Consider the following 22,302-nt stretch of genomic DNA (forward strand, 5'->3'; position numbering starts at 1 on the left):
TTTATCATTATAATTGTTGTTAGTGTTGTCTGGAGAAACTGCAACGAACTTCCCCTCAACTTCTTATTTCTTTAAAATCTCCAGCACATGGTTCTGAAGTAAATCTGAAGTTTCTCTTGACAAATTAACCAATTCGAGTACTTTCACTATGATTCCATTTTTCGGGAGAAAATACGTGACAAGGAGAGTAACTAACCACAAATTCAAATGATTCAGTGTATCAATAATTACAGAAGTGAATGGAGCACCTTTCAGTTCATCTAAATACTTCTGAGCTGCATACGGTGCAACAACATTTGAAATAATTGCATTACATTTTGTGGATCCGCAAGTGAATTTAAAGCTTAAAAGTTTTTTAACAAGTACTGTAGTACAATCCATTGACTTAAACGTTATGGTTATTGCATTGCACTGTGGTAAGCAAACGTAGCTCCTTGTGCTAACTATTGCCTATTCATTTCAGTTACTGTTTTTAACTTTAGGTAGTAGTTACCTACACTTTTATTTGCATTTTTCGTCTGGATAGCCATGCTATGTTTCTTCGTCTTTACGTGATTCACAGTGTCAGACCTTCCACCAAGTTCAATAACAAATTTTGATTTACACAACGTACATTATACGGTTTCTCCCTTACTAGTGATACAAGGAAATTCACTTTTTATGTGTTGTTGTTGTGGTCTTCAGTCCTGAGACTGGTTTGATGCACCTCTCCATGCTACTCTATCCTGTGCATGCTTCTTCATCTCCCAGTACCTACTGTAACCTACATCCTTCTGAATCTGCTTAGTGTATTCATCTCTTGGTCTCCCACTACGGTTTTTACCCTCCACGCTGCCCTCCAATACTAAATTGGTGATCCCTTGATGCCTCAGAACATCTCCTACCAACCTATCCCTTCTTCTGGTCAAGTTGTGCCACAAACTTCTCTTCTCCCCAATCCTATTCAATACTTCCTCATTAGTTATATGATCTACCCATCTAATCTTCAGCATTCTTCTGTAGCACCACATTTCGAAAGCTTCTATTCTCTTCTTGTCCAAACTATTTACCGTCCATGTTTCACTTCCATACATGGCTACACTCCATACAAATACTTTCAGAAATGACTTCCTGACACTTAAATCTATACTCGATGTTAACAAATTTCTCTTCTTCAGAAACACTTTCCTTGCCATTGACAGTCTACATTTTATATCCTCTCTACTTCGACCATCATCAGTTATTTTGCTCCCCAAATAGCAAAACTCCTTTACTACTTTAAGTGTCTCATTTCCTAATCTAATACCCTCAACATCACCCGACTTAATTCGACTACATTCCATTATCCTCGTTTTGCTTTTGTTGATGTTCATCTTATATCCTCCCTTCAAGGCACCATCCATTCCGTTCAACTGCTCTTCCAAGTCCTTTGCTGTCTCTGACAGAATTACAATGTCATCGGCGAACCTCAAAGTTTTAATTTCTTCTCCATGGATTTTAATACCTACTCCAAATTTTTATTGCACTGCCATTTTGGCCTGATGAAAAAGTAGTGATTGAGAAGATTTAAAATTGTCAGGTGTCGGCTATAATGTCTTCAGACTGCTTAAAACCAGCAGTAGAAAATACAGCAAGAATCTTCACTACCAAAAGAGCAAACCATTAACAGTATAGCGAAGAAAGCAAGTAGCAGTGATATGAAGTATCTGAGGACCGAGAAGACAGACTAGAAGAGGATAACCTTTGTTGTTATTCGTAACCTAGTTTTATGTAATCCCTTTGCTTGCAGTATTGCTCTCTCTGACTCTTTTCGAGTTAACGAGTAAGTAAAGTGCTAAAAGTCATAACGGCTTTAATTAATTATGGGACGTAGTACCCAAAACAGTAAAAGTGGTTCTTCCAAGCGTACATAATTGCGCTGTTAACTACAAATGAAACACCCGATAAATACTTTAGCCAAGCGGAATCACAAAATGAAGGGACGTTTGAGCGTCCCCAAAAAAACTTTCGGGATAGCGGGACATTTGGAAATAAAACGGGACTGTGCCGTTGAAAACGGGACGAAAGGACACCATAAAAGACCTAAAATTTGCTACGTCTTATTCGCTTTGGAGTTCATACAGGGGCGAAAGCAGGAGAGGCAGCTCGGGGCCTTTGTATTGTGTTTGAGGTGAGTGCCTTTGGACAAAACACGTCATGAGAGGATTATCTTCTTTCAGGGAAGATCGTTCTGGCGTGAATGATTTTCCACATTCAGGAGGTCTCCGTAGCCGACACTTATGATGAACTGTATGTGATGAACTGCGACGATTTAAGTGTTGTCCGAGATTTGCATTCAATAGGTAAGGTTCAGAAGTCGGGTGTAGAAGTACTCCGTGCTCTAATTCATAGTAACAAAAGTCAAAGCAATGCTTATTCCTGTATTTTTGCTTCAACGCCATCAGTTCATACATTGAGCATTGCTATGCAGTATTGTTACTGTTGGCAAGTTATGATACCTTTATATTAACTTCTTAAGAATAAATTAATGGCTGAGCCGTAACAAGGGTCATATTCTCGAGCAAAGATCAGCATGAACATATTTTGCATCTGTTGGCTGAAAAAGTGCGATTTGCACCAGCAGCTGCTCCTCAGGAGCGTGTCCATCGCAGCTGGTATTTATGGCCCCCACAGCTGAAACGCCTTTCGGTCGCAGAGTAAGAAAAACGAAAGACAAAACTGTATCAACTGTTGCTACTACACGTAACACATTCTGCGGATTTCAAAAATAAAACCATCCCGGAGGTTATTCTGATCTCAAATGTTTACCTGTCCTGCTCCTTGCCGAACAACCATCAAGAATGTTCCCCCTTCTTACTGAACAACAGTCAAGGTAGTTCGTTACCGGAAGAAAATGCACTGCGAACCTTTTATTTTTGTTACGTAATGGATTTTGGTGATACCCATCCCAATAGCGCAAAGTCAGTTATGACGACACGAATGTGAGGACAACACAACACCCAGTCCACGCGTGGAAAAAATCTCCGAACCGGGCGGGAATCGAACCCGGTCCCTTTGTTTAGCAGTCCACCACGCTGACCAGGGTTGTTCCGCTGAATAAGTCAGGAGTTCACTACACTCAGCTGGCGGTTACACGGGTAGCGGATGCTGTATGGCGTGGACTGGGCGGTTTTTAAGTTACAAGGCCTCGGGAAAGTATGGGGTGGGCTGCAATCTCAAAGGGTGCATGACAAATACAGGACGTGCTTGGATCATGGAACAGTCGGAATTGTAGTTGTAAATTGTTGTAGTTGTGCTGGGAAAGTCCCTGAGCTTCAAGCGCTGATAGAAAGCACAGAAGCTGAAATCGTTATAGGTGCAGAAAGCTGGCTAAAGCCTGAAATAAGTTCTGCAGAAATTTTTAGGAAGTGTTCAGGAAAGATAGATTAGGCAGAATTGGTGGTGGAGTGTTTGTGTCTGTCAGTAGTGGTTTATCTTGTAGTGAAGTCGAAGGAGATACTCCGTGCGAATTGGTATGGGTGGAGGTTATACTTAACAGCCGAACTAAGTTAATAATTGGCTCCTTGTACCGACTCCCAGACTCCGATGATATAGTTGCTGAACAGTTCAGAGAAAATTTGAGTCTCGTAACAAATAAATACCCCACTCATACGGTTATAGTTGGTGGGGATTTCAACCTTCTCTCGATATGTTGGCAAAAATACTTGTTCAAAACCGGTGGTAGGCAGAAAACATCTTCCGAGATTGTCCTAAATGCTTTCTCCAAAAATTATTTCGAGCAGTTAGTCCACGAACCCGCGCGAATTGTAAATGGTTGCGAAAACACACTTGACCTCTTAGCCACAAACAATCCAGAGCTAATAGAGAGCATCATGACTGATACAGGGATTAGTGATCACAAGGTCGTTTTAGCTAGGCTCAATACCGTTTCTTCCAAATCCACCAGAAACAAAAGCAAAATAATTTTATTTAAAAAAGCGGATAAAGTGTCACTAGAAGCCTTCCTAAGAGACACGCTCCATTCCTTCCGAACTGACTATGCAAATGTAGACGAGATGTGGCTCAAATTCAAAGATATAGTAGCAACAGCAATTGAGAGATTCATATCTCATAAATTGGTAAGAGATGGAACTGATCCCCCATGGTACACATAACAGGTCCGAACGCTGTTGCAGAGGCAACGGAAAAAGCATGCGAAGTTCAGAAGAACGCGAAATCCCGAAGATTGGCTAAAATTTACAGTCGCGCAAAATTTGGCACGGACTTCAATGCGAGATGCCTTTAATAGGTTTCACAATGAAACATTGTCTCGAAATTTGGTAGAAAATCCGAAGAAATTCTGGTCATATGTAAAGTACACAAGCGGCAAGACGCAGTCAATACCTTCGCTGTGCAGTGCCGATGGTACTGTTACCGACGACTGTGCCGCTAAAGCGGAGTTATTGAACGCAGTTTTCCGAAATTCCTTCACCAGGGAAGACAAATGGAATATTCCAGAATTTGAAACACGAACAGCTGCTAGCATGAGTTTCTTAGAAGTAGATACCTTAGGGGTTGCGAAGCAACTCAAATCGCTTGATTCGGGCAAGTCTTCAGGTCCAGATTGTATACCGATTAGGTTCCTTTCAGATTACGCTGATACAATAGCTCCCTACTTAGCAATCATATACAACCGCTCGCTCACCGGTAGATCTGTACCTACAGATTGGAAAATTGCGCAGGTCGCACCAGCGTTTAAGGAGGGTAGTAGGAGTACTCCATCGAACTACAGACCTATATCATTGACGTCGGTTTGCAGTAGGGTTTTGGAGCATATACTGTATTCAAACATTATGAATCACCTCGAAGGGAACGATCTATTGATACGTAATCAGCATGGTTTCAGAAAACATCGTTCTTGTGCAACGCAGCTAGCTCTTTATTCGCACGAAGTAATGACCGCTATCGACAGGGGATCTCAAGTTGATTCCGTATTTCTAGGTTTCCGGAAAGCTTTTGAAACCGTTCCTCACAAGCGACTTGTAATCAAGCTACGGGCCTATGGGGTATCGTCTCAGTTATGCGACTGGATTCTTGATTTCCTGACAGGAAGGTCGCAGTTTGTAGTAACAGACGGCAAATCATCGAGTAAAACTGAAGTGATATCAGATGTTCCCCAGGGAAGCTTTAAGGGACCTCTGCTGTTCCTGATCTACATAAATGACGTGGGAGACAATTTGAGCAGTTCTCTTAGGTTGTTCGCAGATGATGCTGTAATTTACAGTCTAGTAAGGTCATCCGAAGACCAGTATCAGTTGCAAAGCGATTTAGAAAAGTTTGCTGTATGGTGTGGCAGGTGGCAGTTGACGCTAAATAACGAAAAGTGTGAGGTGATCCACATGAGTTCCAAAAGAAATCAGTTGGAATTCCATTACTCGATAAATAGTACAATTCTCAAGGCTGTCAATTCAACTAAGTACCTGGGTGTTAAAATTACGAACAACTTCAGTTGGAAAGACCACATAGATAATATTGTGGGGAAGGCGAGCCAAAGGCTGCGTTTCATTGGCAGGACACTTAGAAGATGCAACAAGTCCACTAAAGAGACAGCTTACACTACACTCGTTCGTACTCTGTAAGAATATTGCTGCGCGGTGTGGGATCCTTACCAGGTGGGATTGACGGAGGACATCGAAAGGGTGCAAAAAAGGGCAGCTCGTTTTGCATTATCACGTAATATGGGAGAGAGTGTGGCAGATATGATACGCGAGTTGGGATGGAAGTCATTAAAGCAAAGACGTTTTTCGTCGCGGCGTGATCTATTTACGAAATTTCAGTCACCAACTTTCTCTTCCGGATGCGAAAATATTTTGTTGAGCCCAACCTACATAGGTAGGAATGATCATCAAAATTAAATAAGAGAAATCAGAGCTCGAACAGAAATGTTTAGGTGTTCGTATTTCCCGCGCGCTGTTCGGGAGTGGAATGGTAGAGAGATAGTATGATTGTGGTTCGATGAACCCTCTTCCAAACGCTTAAATGTGAATTGCAGAGTAATCATGTAGATGTAGATGTAGATCACTCAGCTGCCGACGCGGATTTTCAATCTGGTTTGACGACATCTTCAGCTAAGAACCAGTAGGTTTCTACTGGTGTGGAATTGGTAAACAACCTGAGCATTTCAGACTGTTTAGGTAATGTGTGAGAGTATATTATTGATCATTGACTAGTCTTTACTTCTGTGTTCAATAAATTAATGAAAAACGTTGTTAAAATATGTACTGTACTAATACAAATGAAATACAGCTTACCATGATAACCTTACGATGAATGTCTGTTCTAGTAAAATATGAAGCATCTGTAACACGAGCGTGTCTACGAATTAGTCTTAGTTTATTTGCTGATCTGTGTCATACTCACGTAGTATGGAAATGTGGAATTTCATAAGTAAAATTGTGTATTCACAAAAAGTTATGTAGGCAGAAGTGGAGAGAGGCATTATCAGTTGTGCATTATCGTAAGTTTCTCCCCCTTACACTAAGAGTCCGCAGCTCGTGGTCACGCGGTAGCGTTCTCGCTTCCCGCGCCCGGGTTCCCGGGTTCGATTCCCGGCGGGGTCAGGGATTTTCTCTGCCTCGTGATAACTGGATGTTGTGTGCTGTCCTTAGGTTAGTTAGGTTTAAGTAGTTCTAATTTCTATGGGACTGATGACCATAGATGTTAAGTCCCATAGTGCTCAGAGCCTTACACTAAGAGGTACTGGAAGTTGCGAGATTATATTTCATGGAGAAGCCTTCTTAAGATATCCTTACTGGTTTCCAATTGATATTCAGTGGTAATGACAAGTAAAATCAATTGAATTTAGCAGGATAATTCTGTGCCATCCAGGAAGTAACTCTTCCGTAACAGATTTGCCAGACTTATTCTGCAGTGATGCCAAGATTCAACTAACTACCAGGAGGAAGAATACCACCAATGTGCGCACTGAGCGGGCTCGGATGTGATTATAGCTTACGTCTCAAAGACGCGGGTGCTGAACGTCGGAATACGTGAAGTATATTTCAATGAGTTTTATTGCCATTTCTGTAACGAGCTTTAAGGACTAGAGCGTAGTTACTTATAATACTTACGTACACCGACTGCAAATTAAATGCAATAAATTAATAACTGTAACAACTTTTTTTTATCTTAAACGCACTGAATACTGAAAAGACCATTCACATTTTGAAGCGTTCCAGTGCTTATACTGTAAACATTAAGAGTAGGCAACACGTCTTTTGATCATTACACACTTTTAAAAAAAATTTTTAAGAACGTTGCCATTGGCACTATTCCCCCAGAACAGAAGAACACAAATGAAAAGATAACGAACGACACAGCAATTACTGCAGAACAAGAACATCAACAGAGAGACTTCGTAATCTATGAATAACATAAAGTTCCTCATCAAGTCGTCTACTGCGCACGGAAACCATACGCCAGGTCCGAATAAGCGCTCTCCAAAACTGCTGTAGAAAATTAAACCAGCTAAGAAGATCGGAAAAGCAGTTGTCATCAGAACGTGGAGCAAGTAACACAGAACGCTGACAGTAATGTCTAGAGTAAGTGATCGTTAAGCAAAACCGTCATTCAGTCGATAAATGCTGCAAGAATGACAAAAATCATCTACTTGTAATAACTACAATATTACCATTTCTGATGCTTTGTCAATAATAGCGAAAAGCGTCTGTGTTTAAGAAGTTTTCAACTTGCAATACGCTTAAGGCAGAGAGAACCCGAAATAACAACTGGTTCACCAAACTGAACGCGCTGCTGAGATTCTATGCGGCGTCGGCGCAGTGTATTATTAATTTAGCCCCAGACGTTTTGATATGAACGACCACTCTAGGGTATCGTAATATGCCGAAGAGAATTATCGAGTTGTAATGTGACGGTATAGATGGGCAGACCGTTGGTAGAATTTACTGACATTACCCATACTCTGTTGATTCATAAAGCCAAACTACCACTTCCTCGGATTATTGTCTAGACTTACTGTCTGCCTGTGGAGGAATTCCTCAACTTAGTCTGAACAGCATCAACATCTCTGCACCCCACGCACAACGCAGGCCGATTATATGCCAATTAATAGCAGCAAAATGCTCTATGCTTCCATCTTTCTGCCAATAACTTCATTTCTTTCGCAGCAGACTGACACCCTGTTGATGAGGAATGCTCCATTCATTGTCATAAGTTATGAAGACATCCTCTGTGGGTGTTGTAGGCGGGGGGAGGGAGTGGGTTTGAACGATAGTGTGGTAGACCGTAACACTTCTTTCTTGGCTCCACAACAGGGTGAAAGACTACTGCGAAAGAAATTAAGCCGTTGGCAGAAACATGCAGTCATAGCACATATTGCTCTGATTAACTGGCATATAATGGGTCTATTTCATGTGTGAGGTGCAGAGGTGTTGCTGCCATTCATCCACTGTTGCTCAGTTTTCTCACTGGCAGTAATTAATAGGGCTTTAATGAATGCAGATACCTGTCTGAGGTATCAGAACGATTTTTGCTTTTAACTATCGACCCGGTCGTTTCCGGGGCAGGGTTCCTTACCTCAGACCGATACATTTACTCTTCTCCATCAATCAACCCTGAAAGTTTGTGCTATCATCGCGGAATCACACTGTAGGAATAAATCTCCGTTCATTGTCATAAGTTATGAAGACATCCAATGTTGGCGTTTTTCTTAAACAAAGAATTCAAACTTCTTAATACAAAATAAAGCAAATACTTCTAGAAAAAATGTTTTATTTATTTCCATGTACTTCTATGTTGTGGCTCTACCGAAATAAGAGATCTCCTGAGGCAATATGACTTGTCAAAAACACAATTTTTTAAGCGAAATTAAATGAAATGATACATATTTTGTAGGAACTTTCTTAACTGAACTGCAACAATCAAATGTTACCTCTTCTTTACTGTAAACTGTGAAAAAAAATTACATAGCTTTGTATTCTGGGTTCTTTATAAGATTATGCTGCTCTCCCGTTATAAATTTTACAAATCCTTCTATACTCGCATTTTTGGTCGCAATTGCAAAATATAAGAACTGGCTGATAATCCAGGCGCAGCTATTTCTTTGATCCAGGAAAGAAATGCCAGTCTGGCTGAATTACTTATGTAAGTGTTATAGTAGTTTCTGTAGTTCTAGTAATAATTGCGAGTTTTTTCTACTCCTTTTCCATATTTGGAATTGCTTTCTGCAGATTAGTGTCAGCCAAAGCGTCGACAGTATGCGAATAACCGCAGTGCGCACTCAACTTCAGTTTAATCTAGTGTAGTTTATTACCTGGGTGGACGTTCTTGTTTACTATGTCATACCATATGGACACTATTTTGAATTGGAGGATAGGGCTGCTAATATTTTTCCAGACGTTTTTCCAGTTGACACCGCTAGATGTTTCTCTTCTAGAGAGTCTACCTTGTGGTGTCTTGTGAGTTGGCAAATTATCTTCAATACAGTTCAGCTCCATGTAGTAAGTGCAGACGAAGTCAATGTGAGAGTTGATACGGCCAATGTCGACTGGCGCCTTTGAAAGGTAACTTGTTTGGACTATTTAATTGATTGAGAACGTTGGCAAAATTTAGTGTACTAACAACATTTATTTTTACCAAACAAGACATAAATTATACTAAACAAGACATAGATTGAATATCCTGAACAACTAACAGATGATGAAACACTCCACTGGGTGGCGCCTGATTGGCAAAGAGAGTTTGACTAGGTGACCAGTGAGCCATGTACTCTGACCCTAAAATTGTGGATAACGCAAGCTGAATTGATCTGACGCTGAACAGACTTTGATTGATCAAATCTGCTGAAGCTTCTCTACATAGGTGCAGCTGAGAGCAAGTGGCGATTGAGATCTGTACGCCCTGACTATGCTGGAGCGGCAATACGTTACCCTGTTTACTTCGTGCGGCAACGTGACTTGCAGCTGGCAAGATGTTTGCGGCGGAGGAGGTAAGACGTGGAGGTGGCACCTGTGAATCTATCGCGGCAACGAAATAAATGCAAAAATCTCACGGTCTAGCGATCAGGCAGACGGATTGCAATTTACTCTCTACCAGAGCTCTGAAATCACGGTAGACTTCAGTGTGTGACACACCAGTTGGCTGGTCATACCAAGGACCAATTTGGCTCACGTACACGACAGAGCGCAAAAGGATACCAAACGTCAAGACTGGTAAACCAAAAACGAATAAGTGTGCCCTTGGCAAACGAGTAGTCCGAGACGTTTGAAGTCACACTGTCGGTACAGTAAGAACTTCAATATAGGCTCCCCAGTTTAAACTACTCGCAAGTGACGTCAGTCTCAGCACAGGTCCCAAGTACCAACCACCCATGCCAGAGCTTCGACCAGAAGTCCTCACCAGACCAAAGTTCTGCACCCGAGAGCTTGCCACCTATCCAGAAAATATTCCGTTTTCTCGGAAACTGCACGAACGACACCGTCTTCACACCGTCTTGAGCTAATCACAAGGCTCTAGAGGCACTAAATCTCTCCTCCCACATGTCAGCAGAAGCTCATGTCGAACCTGGGCAAGAGTCAAGAAACCTGTGTCTCTGAAAAAAAAGAAGCCGCCAATTACTAGCTTTTTTTTTAAGTTTTCGCAGAGGGGGAAAAGATGATTTTCTCCGAAGTCGCGTCTCGTCACACGGCAACTAGCAAACAGATACAGTCTCAAAGATCTTTATCTAAATCACCTGTGCCTTGGAGCTTGTTAGTCCTAGCTATGAGGTGTAATAAAGATTCTATCTCCAAACGTTTCTCAGATGCCGGAGTTTTCTTATACAACATGGGCTGCCAAGGGACGTGCCTCACTGGCCTTCTTGCAATATCGGCGAACACGGAAACATGTGAATTTTTATCAAGCGTGGCTCTGCACACAATGCCCAGTTTACGACTCCACTGAGTAGATATGTTCCTTTAGACCGTCACCCCTGCCCAGGCTTCTGCTGGCACCGCAGCAGGCACTGTGGCATTGTTCTGCTGGAGCCCTGTATCAACGAGGGACTGCCTGCCTTGAACGGCTGTGGGCCTGTGCGGCAAGATTTACTAAGGGATGGGGTTGCCACCAATTGCTTTTAATTCCCAACATGCCGTTCTTACGAACTAAGAATCATAAAAATACTTCATGCTTTTAGCATTCTACCAGGCTCCATCAACGCCTGCTCAGGCCGTTAACTTTCTGGAGTCTCGCTCAAGGTGCATCAGGTTGCAATAAAATCTTTAATAAATTTCCGTATGTGAAAAGTAGGTGAGTCCTCTCTCACTGCCTACTACCTGCCATTGATTTCTGCATGGGTAGTGTCTCACTTCAATATTGTTTAGTGTGACATGACCCAGAGGAAATCATTGAAAATTTGTAGAAGAATCTCATCCTGATAACCGATATATGTGTGAAAAAGATAACTTTGACAATCAAGATTTCCCATTTCTAAAACACATTCTAGTTTGACCTAATTTATTCCAGGGGTCATTCACTCACATGAAGCTGCAAGCTAGCAAGAGTACATGTAAACATTGCTGTGAGTAGTGTGAATTATGTTAAACCCAGGGGTCATTGCTACATTACAGACTTCCGTTTAACATTTGATATGCAGTTACAAGGCCTTAAAGCAAAGAAATATACCTATTCACACCATATCCTGAGGTCAGAGATGTCTAATGTCCCTAATCATCTACAATGTCCTGGGGTATGAACTGTTCTCTGCTCTTGATTTACCCCTGCTCTATCACTCATTTGGTCTCAATCATCAAACACATACATTCCCATATTCTCAATGAACAAGGAAAAAACACGTGTAATCTGTTTGTCTTACTACCTAAGTTGTGTAAATTTGTGTATTATTTTCTACGACATGAAAGCAAATACAGCCACATAATCATTGTTGAGAGCATTAATAAACGTGCAGAAAAAACATAGATCCCATAACCAAAACAGTTCAGTTGATACATACAAAAGACACAAAAATATATTACATAATAATATTACAGAAAGGTGTCCTATCGCTTCCTGGGGAGAAAAATTTTACAATTGAAAAGTCACACGAATTGAGAACAATGCACTTATGTGCACGCACAAACTGTGGCTGGTAGGATCGAAGAACAGCAATTAGTGCCAGAGTGGAATGGCCTCTCACTCAGTGTATGACATGGCAGAAGTGGTGCCAGACGTCTCTGGCAGCATCTGGCGACTTGGCAGCTTCTCGACTGCAACTGGACCCTTGACCTCATTCTTGTCAGGCCGCAGTCAGCCGCTATGGATTGGCATGACAGCATTGCATTTGATGTGCGACCCACCCCCTGGCATAGAAATCCATTCAGTGTTAGCGGGACAAGGGGCAGCCCTACTCTTCCCGTTCACCTCTGCACCGGAACATGTGCCTACCGGCACGGGACCTCGGATAAGCTCGCCTTTTGTCGAGGGGATGCATCATCCTCGGCACCCCACTGAGTCAATTAGGCTCGCCGCATGCATCAATTGTGGTGCCACACGACTAGCTTGTTCCTCAATTAGTGGCATGATGGGTCGTTGGCCACTAGGGGGTTGTTGCAGGCATGTGGTGGCATCACGCTGTCTGCACTGGCTTGAGATGTGCTGCCTCCACTGGTAGACAATCGGGCTGCATGACGTACGTGCGTCAGTTGTCAGGGGCCGGTTCTGTCGCTGCGGGTGGTCCCACTTGCCTGGGCTGCTACAGCTGACTCATTACAGCCTGCTCCACTTGCCCTTCGCTGGCTGGTGTGGGCCGTGACGTCCTGTCTACCGTGTTGGTTCTGGGGTCCAATGGCAGATCTGCACAATCCTCAAGTGTGGTCAAGTGCCGTATTCTCTCACAAATCGATATAATCAATTTACAGAAAAAAATATTGAAGAGTAAATTTTTTTTACTTTATAAATGGCTCAAATGGCTCTGAGCACTATGGGACTTAACAGCTATGGTCATCAGTCCCCTAGAACTTAGAACTACTTAAACCTAACTAACCTAAGGACATCACACACATCCATGCCCGAGGCAGGATTCGAACCTGCGACCGTAGCAGTCGCGTGGTTCCGGACTGCGCGCCTAGAACCGCGAGACCACCGCGGCCGGCATTACTTTAAATTTTACTTTAAATTTGTAATATTACTAAGGACGCAATATCCAAAAATACACTTAATGACTGCAGGGCCCTGTTAATGCTGTATGGACGTAAAGTATGTGGTTTGAGGTGTCTTTGTTTGTGTGTGCACTTGTTTTTGTTAGTTTTCGGTTTGTTATACTCCTGTCATGCACCCTAATTTTACGCTGGCGCTACCTCTATACCTTCACCAAACGTGCAGACTTCTCCCAATACTAAATACTAACTTACTGTACTACCCTATGCCTTTGCTAATACTACTGAGGCGAATTTCCATGCATTTTATTCCTTGTATACTCCTATTTTATTTCTCGATGTCCAGTGGTGTTGTCTGCTGACGCTGAAGTGGCCAGGAAGTGCGTCAACTCACTCAGGTGCTGGTGATTTGCCTGTAATCTTTGTAGTGGCGTTTTATGATTGTGTACATGTAATTTTACATAGTATAAGGATGGCTCCTGTCGCCTCCGTCAGGATCACTGCAGCTGAAATGAAACACAATCATATTGCATTATACATATATATTTAGTATCATCCATGGTCCATCATTTCATTTCTGCTTCCTGTTTCCGGGTCTGGGGTTCGCCACTCTACTGTAACCTGTACTAGTCCGTGCTAATTCCCCATACACAATATTTCGCCGGTGGCGCTCACATGGGGCTGGCAAATTCCACCAGGAGACAAGCTACACTGCACGACAGGCAATGGCGCATAACACACCGAGTCTTAGCGTCGACCACCGCCCAAAGCGTGGACCGCTAACACCATACGAGACACATCCGAAAATCGAGACGCACTTGCTCTATGGCACGATTTACCGTTTTGACATCACGATAAACATAAAGTGACGTACATCCGTCCCTTGGGCAGTGTACAAGAAACCACGGAAAGTAAACAGAAACCATTTCAGTGGCCATGGTGATACTTGAGAAGGCTCTTCTACGAGAATGCTATGGCAGAATACGATGTCAATTGTGGCCAACTTCCGACAGATTTCCTTGTTCTCCTGGGAGCGGAAATCGGACAACGATTGTGACGTCCAAAGAAATAATAGCAGTTCTCAATTGTTTGTAGCACTCAGTATTGCAACGTGCCTGGTTTGGAATGTCACATAAATTGCCAGTTGTTAATGAGATATAATTTGCAACAGAATTTTAATTCCATCTGCCACCTGCCAGTGAATGTTGGCGTGAAGATGTCACAAGTACGCAACTCATTTGACCACTTTCAACAAGGTTCAAATGGCTCTGAGCACTATGGGACTTATCACCTGAGGTCATCAGTCCGCTAGAACTTAGAACTACTTAAACCTAACTAACCTAAAGACACCACACACATACATGCCCGAGGCAGGATTCAAACCTGCGACCGTAGCAGTCGCGCTGTTCCGGGCTGAAGCGCCTAGAACCGATAGGCCACCGCGGCCGGCTTTCAACAAGGACTTATGAAGAAAACTAATGGACGTGGCAAAAAAACAGAACAACACTGAAATAGGACAAATGGAAAATTACGCTAAGCAACACAATATCAAAATTGAATTACGTTAAACAGTTCATCCATGGAGACTATTTACATACTGCACCTCCTCTTCCCGTAGCAGTTTTATTGTATCTTCGTATTCTAACAGGCTAATATCGCTCGTTCCGATAGTTTCTGCAGCATTGCTTTGACATGAGTCCGCAGCGGCTGTGTATCAATTCCTGTTTGAATTTTCTCTGCGTGACCCCTGATATGGGTTAGGTGGCCTCAATTACACATATTCGCTACGTTGGCCATTCTACTGACATTGACCGTTGTATGTCCTGCTATTGCTTTGCTGTAGGTCCTTAGAATCCTGTTGGCCTTGGTTCGAGTTCTATTGCTCTCTCCTGTTTCCGTTCCGTCGGTAGTTGTTGTTGTTATGATTATAATTTCCTCGTCTTCTTCTATTTTACCATGATGGCTGGTTATTCCCATTGTAGTTTGAATTTTGGTTTCGTTTCGATATATGTTTCCCCCATTTCGTCCATCGTCATTCCTCTCTGGCAAATCTGACCAGCTACGGTCATTATTTCTACTTCTTTCCCGCGAGTTGTGAATTTCATCCATTTAATCGAGTTCGCACAGCCCGCTCTTGAAAGCTTCGATTGAATCGCTGCATCTACCGATGAGCAGTTGCTCGTAACGTAAAGATAATTAATGTAGCAGAGCCTTATAACTTCCTTGGGACTGTATGGTTGATCCAAGAATCGATTCTTCTTGACAACGGATTCGAAGAATTTGACAGGTCTGTGGAATCCTGACGCTTCTAAGTCCTTTTCTAACATGATCTCCTGTTTTATCCTCTCCTGCGTGTTTTGCGACCAGTATGTGCTAAGGAATGCGTCCTTAAATTCTTAGTAGGAGCGACAACTCTTGCAACACCACGCATATGTTCTGCAATCGACCTTTCTAAAAAACCACAAATAAACTGGACCTTACACTTCAGTGGCCAAGATTCTGGTAGCCCGTGATCATACTGTGCCATCCAGGTCTTTCGATGTAATGCGTTACTTGCCTCCTTGTAGACTTGAAAATTCTGGATGGTCAAGAATAGTTTGTGGTCGAAAGGTTCGACGTATCCGCTGTACGAATTTACCCTCTCGTCTGCAGCGCTTGATTCCATATATCCGCGCCCCAACGATCCTCGCACACTGTTATGGTATCCCCTCATGTTGTCAGATTCACGTAATAACGTTTCCGAACTCCTTAGACGTGTACAATTGTTTTCCGGCTCTGTCTCTTACATGCCGCATGTTACCGACGGAGCATTTTCTATTACGCGTTCCGCCGCGGCAGGAGCATATTGTTGCTGCATTCGCCGATGTGCAGGGATGTGTCCTCGTATAGCGGTTCGGAGAATCGCAAAACATTTTCTTCACTTATGTGATCCTCTAGATGGCGCTCTACCGGACGAGATTGTGTTTGCAATTGCGCGACGCGTGCCGCGCGGGATTAGCCGAGCAGTCTAGGCGCTGCAGCCTTGGACTGTGCGGCTGGTCCCGGCGGAGGTTCGAGTCCTCCCTCGGGCATGGGTGTGTGTGTTTGTCCTTAGTATAATTTAGGTTAAGTAGTGTGTAAGCTTAGGGACTGATGACCTTAGCAGTTAAGTCCCATAAGATTTCACACACACACATTTTGCGCGACCCGTTCATGAGCCTGACGAACGTCCTTAGCCATCTCATTTTGTAGCACGGCGATTCGGGTGTGCTGATCTTTAACTTCAGAGATTTCGGTCTGCTTGATTTCTATCTGTTCGATTCGCTTCGCAGCTCACACATTTTTTCTTGCGCTTCTTGACCTTTTTTTTTTGCCTTGCTTTTGGAGAGTTTCAGGTGCCTTTTTTGTCTTACACACCTCAGTTCTGGCCAGTTTAATTTGTTCTTTGGCCACTCATTCGTCTCTTCGTGCCAATCACGCTGTTTTGGCATCGCGCTTTCTACTGTCAAAAATTGTTCAAATGGCTCTCAGCGCTATGGGACTTAACATCTATGGTCATCAGTCCCCTAGAACTTAGAACTACTTAAACCTACTAACCTAAGGACAGCACACAACACCCAGCCATCACGAGGCAGAGAAAATCCCTGACCCCGCCGGGAATCGAACCCGGGAACCCGGGCGTGGGAAGCGAGAACGCTACCGCACGACCACGAGATGCGGGCATTTCTACTGTCGTTTCCTTGACATTCTCTATCTCTTCTTGGATTCCTGCGATCTCTTTCTTGACTCCATCTAGTCCGTTCTTATGACTAATTTGTGTCTTTCCTCCTCTTCCTCCTGTCTCTTTTTCTCTGCCTCTTGTCTCTTCCTTTCTGCCTCTCGCCTCTTCGCCGAGCGGAGATGCCGCGCGGTTTGAGGCGCCTTGTCATGGATTGCGCGGCCTCTCCCGCCGGAAGTTCGAGTCCTCCCTCGGGCATGGGTGTTTGTGTTGTTCTTAGCATAAGTTACTTTAAGTAGTGTGTAAGTCTAGGGACCGATGACCGCAGCAGTTTGGTCCCTTAGGAATTCAGACACATTTGAACATCTTGCCTCTTCCTTTCTGCCTCTTGCATGAATTGCATAAGAGCCTCAAACTAAGATCCACTGCTAACACCTCCAGGGCTCGATGAATGAGATTCCATGATTCTGTGACGTTTCGTTCGTGATTCTGGTCGACCAGTCTCTCTGATGGTGCTTCTCGTACCAGCATCGCCTACATTTCGTTCTGCTGCGGTCTCCCGTTCACTTTCGTCACCTGACTGAAGCATGTCGTGATACTCTGCAGGTTCTACGTTCGACATTTCTGCCCGGTCTGCAACTGCATTTACCTGATAAACCCGTGTAATATCTGTCTGGTCCCTGCTAATAATATGACGTGGATCCATGGTTAACAAAATACAATTACTTCCGCTATTCTGCAGCAAACGTGCCTTGCTTCTTGTAATCATGCACTCTAATTCTGAACCAAACGAATTTAAACAATACACATTCCTATCCCACACAGATTCTACTCTAAATTACGCTCCAGTGAGCTACTAACTCCTAGTTCCAGACAACTACAGCACCCTTCTCTATGAGATTTTCGTTTGTGAGCACTCTATACTAACAAATCAGCACAACGCCGTTCGCCATCAGAAACAATCGTTGAACTGACACTGAAGTCACAACCACAACATGAGAATACACACATACAACAATTATTAGCACTATGTCTAGCCGCCAGCAACACAAAAATACTCTACCCAGTGCACCACATTAAACATGGGAACAGAAACTTCACTATGCAACACTATCTACTATCTGACTGTCACAGAAGGTACCATCAATCCGACATCCTGGCATGGGACGCCATAATGAAAGGTAACCCGGTGGGGACTGTTTATATGATTGATAAAGTTGCCGGCTGGGGTGGCCAAACGGTTCTAGGTGCTACAGTCAGGAACCGCGCGACCGCTATCGTCGCAGGTTCGAATCCTGCCTCGGGCATGGGTGTGTGTGATGTCCTTAGGTTAGTTAGGTTTAAGTAGTTCTAGGGGACTGATGAATTCAGAAGTTAAGTCTCATAGTGCTCAGAGCCATTTGAACCATTTATTTTGATAAAGTTGCCATAATTTTAGTGTTCGAATAGCATTCTAAAAAAAACAGACATACTTTATGCTAAACAAGTTATTGATTGCATACCATAAACAACTAACAGGTGGTTTAAGACTACACTGGACAAGGATTCTGGGTTGGCAAAGACAGTTTAACTCTGGCCCTAAAAATGTGGGTAACGCAATATGAATTGATATGACGCTGAGCAGACTTTGATTGATCAAATCTACTGAAGTTTCTCTATATAGGTGCAGCTGAGAGTAAGTGGTGATTGAGATCTGTACGCCCTGACAATGATGGAGCGGCAGTACTTTACCCTGTTAGCTTCGTGTGGCGATGTAAATTGCAGCAGGCGAGATGTGTGAGGCGGAGGTGAGGCGTGGAGGTGGCAGCTGTGAATTGATCGTGGCCATGAAAGAAATGCAAAAACCTCACGGTCTAGCGCTCAGACAGACAGATCGCAATTTACTCTTTACCAGAGCCCTTTAAGCTGGTCAGTGTGGCCGCGCGGTTCTAGGCGCTTCAGTCTGGAACCGCGTGACCGCTACAGTCGCAGATTCGAATCCTGCCTCGGGCATGGATGTGTGTGATATCCTTAGGTTAGTTAGGTTTAAGTAGTTTTAAGTTCTAGGGGACTGATGACCATAGATGTTAAGTCCCATTGTGCTCAGAGCCATTTGAACCATTTTTGAAGAGCCCTTAAATCACAGTAGATTTCAGTGTGTGACACACTTGTTCACTGGTCATAACAAGGACCAATTTGGCTCACTTATACAACAGAGCGCAAAAGGATACCAAATGTCAAGACTGGTAAACCAAAAACGAATAAGTGTGTCCTCGGCAAACGAGCAGTCCGAGACACACTATCGGTACAGTAAGAACTTCACTACAGGATCGCCATTCTAAACTACTTGCAAGTGAAATCAGCCTCAGGACAGGTCCCAAGTTCCAACCACACGCCAGAGCCTCAACTAGAACTGTTTCCAGACCAGAGTCCCACACCATTAAAAAAAAATCAATTTTCCTGCAAACTACATGAACGACACCGCCCTCACCCCATCTTGAGCCAATCACAGGGCTCTAGAGGTGCTAAATCTCCCCTCTCACACGACAGCGCAAACTCATGTCGAACCAGGGCAAGAGTTAAGAAACCCACATCTCTGAGAAAAAAAAAAAGAAAAATCCAATTACTTGCTTTATTAAGTTTTTGACAGTGGGAGAATAGACGATTTACTCTGAAGTTGTGTCGCTTCCCATGGCATAAGGTGAACAGATACAAGCTTAAAGATCTTCGTCTAAATCGCCTGTGCCGTGGAGTTTGTTAGTCCTAGCTATGAGGCATAATAAAGATTCCATCTCCAAATGTTTCTCAGACGCCGGATTTTTCTTATACAATCGAGGCAGCCAATGGAAGTGGTTCACAGGCCTATCTGCAGCATCGGCGAACATAAAAACAGGTGAATTTTTATTACACGTGGCTCTGCACACAATGCCTGGTTTACAACCCCACTGTGTAGACGCATTGCTTCAGACCTTTGCCCCCAGCACCATGACAGGTATCATGGCATTGTTCTGCTGGAGACCTGTCTCGATGAGGGGCTGTCCTCCCAGCCCTGTTTGGCTGTGGACCTGTCTGGCAAGATTAACTAAGGGATGGGCTCGCCGCCAATTGCTTTCAACTCCCAGCATGCCGTTTCTATGAGCTAAGAATCATAAAAATACCTCACGCTTTTAGCTCCCTACCAGGCTTTATCAACGTCTGCTCAGGCTGTTAACTTTCTAGTCTCACTCAAGGTGCATCAGGTTGTAACAAAATCTTTAATAATTTTCCATATGCGAAAAATATGTGAGAGAGAGTAACTCATCCATTTTCATAGTCACTTAGGATGTCGCGATAAAGTACAGTGATCTAAAAAAGATTAGCAGCTAAATCCAGGATGGGTTCAAAGGGCTCTGAGCACTATGGGACTCAACATCTTAGGTCATAAGTCCCCTAGAACTTAGAACTACTTAAACCTAGCTAACCTAAGGACATCACACACACCCATGCCCGAGGCAGGATTCGAACCTGCGACCGTAGCAGTCCCGCGGTACCGGACTGCAGCGCCAGTACCGCTAGACCACCGCGGCCGGCAAATCCAGGACTTGGACACTTGTTGGGTGGTGTAGCATATGCGAGTGTGGATCACACAGTGTAATTTGTGGTTGCATGTCGAGAGAAGGCGAGGCGCGGCAATAAACTCCAGAGCAGCTGGGCGGAGAGCAGCCTTGTTGTTGGTGAGGCTTCTGGCGGCGCATTGAAGGAGCCGATGGGAGCGGAAGTATTCAGCGTACGCGGACAGCAACCTCATTAGCTCACAACAGGGACGGGCCAGCTACAGGCTGCCTGCTGAGTCGTTGCCAGGTAACGCAGCGATAAACCCGGGAGCCGTGCGGAATCAGTGAGTTTGTGGCGCATTACAGCGATTAAGTGTGGACGTGTGTGCAGATTCTGTTTTCATATCCAAGCAGTGCTTCCCTGTGCGTTAATCTGTGAAGTATAAAGAAGTGTGCATGAATGTACGACACAATTCTTTTTTTTTTTTGCAGTGGACTGGGTTTTGTATTATAGGGCTAGTTCATGTTTATTAAATTTCAAAAGCTTTTCTGTAACACATGGTATTGGGTACACTTTATTTATTTATCGATTGGTTCTCTTACAAAAACTTTTGTCACTTAAAACATTACGTAATTTGGGCTATTTGGTTAAAGTAAACGGCAAAAAGTGACCTGAATAATTTTGAGAAAGGTGTTTCTATGTACTTTCTTTCAGCTTGGACGTTAATATTTCGTAAATTTTGAAATGGACTGAAACGAAATGTAATTGTAATCTCCAGATGGATATAGTGGTGTGAAAAATTTGAAAATATGTTTCAATGTATTTATCTTTCTGCAAGGATTTTATATTTCATAAAATTTGAAGTGGACTTAATTGCAGTGTGCCATATGACCTTATCCTGTTTGAATAAGTCTGTACACAATGAAAATATACATTATACCTTTGTAACTGTCAGAAAATTCACCGAAGAGCGAGCGAAAGAAACTCGTACACCTGCCTTATATCGTGTAGGATCCCCGCGAGCACGCAGAAGTCCCGCAATATGACGTGGCATGGACTCGACTATCGTCTGAAGTAGTGCTGGAGGGAATTGATATCATGAATCCTGCAGAGCTGTCCATAAATCCGTAAGAGTACAAGGGGTGGAGATCTCTTCTGAACAACATATTTAAAGGCATCCCAGATATGCTGCCGGTCGGGGTTTCCGAGCGGTTCTCGGCACTACAGTCTGGAACAGCGCGACCGCTATGGTCGCAAGTTCGAATCCTGCCTCGGGCATGGATGTATGTGATGTCCTTAGGTTAGTTAGGTTTAAGTAGTTCTACGTTCTAGGGGACTGATGACCTTAGAAGTTAAGTCCCATAGTGCTCAGAACCAGATATGCTCGACAGTATTCATGTCTGTGGGACTTGGTGGCCAGCGGAAGTGTTTAGATTCAGAAGAGTGCACCTGGACTCACTCTGTAGCAGTTCTGGACGAGAGAGGTGTCGCATTGTCCTGCTGGAATTGCCCAAGTCCGTCGGAATGCGCAATGGACATGAAAGGATGCAGGTGATCAGACAGGAGGCTTACTTACGTTTCACCCGTCAGAGTCGTATCTATCACCCCAGCTTCATACGCCCCACACCATTACAAACCCTGGACTCACTCTGTAGCAGTTCTGGACGAGAGAGGTGTCGCATTGTCCTGCTGGAATTGCCCAAGTCCGTCGGAATGCGCAATGGACATGAAAGGATGCAGGTGATCAGACAGGAGGCTTACTTACGTTTCACCCGTCAGAGTCGTATCTATCACCCCAGCTTCATACGCCCCACACCATTACAAACCCTCCACCAGCTTGAGCAGTTCCCTTCTGACATGCAGGGTCCATGGATTGATGAAGTTGTCTCCATACCTGCATACGAGACTCGTCCGATCAGGCAACATTGTTCCGGTCATCAACAGTTCAATGTCGGTGTTGAAGGGCCCAGTCGAGCGGTTAAGCTT

The sequence above is a fragment of the Schistocerca cancellata genome, chromosome 4, assembly GCF_023864275.1.
Source record: "Schistocerca cancellata isolate TAMUIC-IGC-003103 chromosome 4, iqSchCanc2.1, whole genome shotgun sequence".
NCBI lineage: Eukaryota > Metazoa > Arthropoda > Insecta > Orthoptera > Acrididae > Schistocerca > Schistocerca cancellata.